This window comes from Sander lucioperca, chromosome 4, assembly GCF_008315115.2.
Source record: "Sander lucioperca isolate FBNREF2018 chromosome 4, SLUC_FBN_1.2, whole genome shotgun sequence".
Taxonomy (NCBI): Eukaryota; Metazoa; Chordata; class Actinopteri; order Perciformes; family Percidae; genus Sander; species Sander lucioperca.
In genome coordinates this window covers 160,096-163,351 of record NC_050176.1, presented here as the reverse complement: position 1 = coordinate 163,351, position 3,256 = coordinate 160,096, and positions in this window count along the sequence as shown.

Genomic DNA, 3,256 nt, shown 5'->3' with positions numbered 1-3,256 from the left:
CCAGTTGGGACGCCATTTTCTGTAACTCCAATAACCATGTGTGCTCAGCAACTACCTAATATTTAAGATGTGCATTTACCACAATAACATTTTTTTTTTTTTACTTTTATTCAAACTGTCCAATACTTTTCATGTTGGATTTGAAAAGCCGTTTAGCCCCTGCTCATGTTTATCTTATACATGTTAAAAGTTGTCGTAAAGGAAGTGAAATATGAAGCTATCTCTTTCCCTCGATGCTGCAACAGTGAGAATGTCCCCATTGTGGGAATAAAGGGCTTTTCACACGGGGAGCCACACTTCACCTGCGTAGTCGCGTGGATCCGCGGGATCTCGCTCCTCATGTGAAGGACAATTCTCAAACATGTTATGTCACTGAGTGGCATGTTTTCAGTTTTTAGCTATTTCTATTTCTATTCTGTTGTATATGTTATAGGGTTGGATATGTAAATATGTACATACAGTATATAAATACATTATCTAATGATGTTTTACAGTTTCTTTTGTTTGATCATAATTACTGATAAAATAACTCACATTCTATTCTATAGAAAATGCATTTCCTGCGGAAAATGGTTGAATAGCTTAAATCAGTAAGAAGAAGTTGAAGTAGTGAGAAGAGTTGAAAAAGTGGAAATCGTTTTAATACGTATGAATTTCATTAAAAAGTTAAAAGCTTATGCTAAACTGAACTGTTGGCTTCAAAAGTTGAATGACAAAAGACGTAGAACATTGTGAGGTCTGAGTATATTTTCTAACTGATAATCACTCACAAATGCAGAAATATGAAACAAATAGTACGAAAAATCTTAAAGCTCAAATGCACTACACTGCTAAAAAATCAGGAAAATTGTTAGAGTTGGAAGCTAAACTGCATTACCCAAGTGAAGAGCTAAAATACATTGTTAGAAAAGCTTGAAGCTGAACTGTAATACTGTCAAAGATGAAAGTTGAAATGAATTACCTAAAACGACTGAAAGAAGAAATACTTTGTATTATTATCAGACACTGCATAGAACGAAAAAGCATCAATCTAGCTGATATGAGATGTGAAATATATTAGGTAAAAAGAATGGGGCTGAACAAAAGGAAAGAGAGAAGGAGAGAAGGAGAGAAGAGGGGAGAGAAAGAGAAGAGAGGAAAAAGAGAGAGCCAAAATAAAACATGAATAGCTGAATTGTTAAAGTTAAACTGGTTGAATAGCTTAAATCCGTGAGAATAAGTTGAAGTAGTGAGAATAGTTGAAAAAGTGAAATGACATCTTGATCAGGGACACATTGACAGACGTATCCCAGTGGGATTCGAACCAGGATCTCCCACACCAAAGCCATGTGAACTATCCACTACACTATCATCTGTATAGATCATTAATGTTCCTTTAGAGCCTGTCTTTGATCATTAATCACCACACCTGCTAATGAGTGCGAGACAGTGTGAGAGAACCGTAGGTTCTTTATTTAGAACTGTAGGTGAAAGTATGGAGGGGCTGAAAATGTTGGGAGCGGAAGAAAATTTGAAGGATTTGAAGCATAATCTCATTGACTTCAATGTTAAAAAAAAGTGTTAAAAAGCTTAATATTTTAAAAAGTATAAATAGTAGAAAAAAAGTTGAAGTAGTCCCGTCATTAGCTGAAAGAGCTGAACATTTTAAAAGTTGAATGGTTTTAATAGCTCAACGTATGCAGAAGTTACAGAGAGCCAAAAAACGTACGGAAGAGGGAAGAAAAACAAGAAACAGAAACAGACAAACAGACAGACAGAGACAGACAGACTGAGACAGAGAGAAACAAACAGAGAGACATGGAGAGACAGAGAGACAGGGAGAAACAGAAACAGACAGAGACAGACAGACAGACAGAGAGAAACAAACAGACAGAAAGACAGAGACAGACAGAGAAAGACAGAGAGAGAGACAGAGACAGACAGAGACAGATAGAGACAGACAAGAGACAGAGACAAAGAGACATAGACAGACAGAGAGAGACAGAGACAGATAGAGACAGACAGACAGAGAGAAACAAACAGACAGACAGAGAGACAGAGAGAGACAGAGACAGGGAGAAACAGAAACAGACAGACAGAGAGAGGGAGAAACAGAGACAGACAGAGAGAGAGAGACAGACAGAGAGAGACAGAGACAGACAGAGACAGAGAGACATAGACAGACAAAGAGAGACAGACAGAGAGAGACAGAGATAGACAGAGAGACAGAGACAGACAGACAGAGAGAAACAAACAGACAGACAGAGAGAGAGAGAGAGAGAGAGAGAGAGAGAGAGAGAGAGAGAGAGACACACAGGGAGAAACAGAAACAGACCGACAGAGAAAGGGAGAAACAGAGACAGAGACACAGAGACAGACAGAGAGAGTCAGAGAGAGAGACAGAGAGAGACAGAGACAGACAGACAGACAGAGACAGACAGAGAGACAGAGAGACATAGACAGAGAGAGACAGAGAGAGACAGACAGAGACAGAGTCAGACAGAGAGACAGAAACAGAGAGAGAGAGAGAGACAGAGACAGAGAGACAGACAGAGAGAGACAGAGAGAGAGAGAGACAGAGACAGACAGAGAGAGACAGAGACAGGGAGAAACAGACAGAGACAGACAGACAGAGAGAAACAAACAGACAGAGATAGACAGAGACAGGGAGAAACAGAAACAGACAGACAGACAGAGAGAAACAAACAGACAGACAGAGAGACAGAGAGAGACAGACAGACAGGGAGAAACAGAAACAGACAGAGACAGAGAGAGAAACAAACAGACTGACAGAGAGACAGAGAGAGACAGAGACAGGGAGAAACAGAAACAAACAGACAGAGACAGGGAGAAACAGAGACAGAGAGACTGAGAGAGACAGAGACCGAAAGAGAGACAGAGAGAGAGAGACAGAGACAGACAGAGAGAAACCAACAGACAGACAGAGAGACAGAGAGAGACAGACAGGGAGAAACAGAAACAGACAGACAGATAGAGACAGGGAGAAACAGAGACAGACAGAGAGAGAGACAGACAGAGACAGAGAGAGACAGAGACAGACAGACAGAGAGAAACCAAAAGACAGACAGAGAGAGACAGAGACAGGGAGAAACAGAAACAGACAGACAGACAGAGACAGTGAGAAACAGAGACAGAGAGACAGACAAAGAGAGAGAGACAGAGACAGACAGAGACAGAGAGAGACAGACAGAGACAGACAGACACAGACAGAGAGAAACCAACAGACAGACAGAGAGAGACAGAGACAGACAGAGAA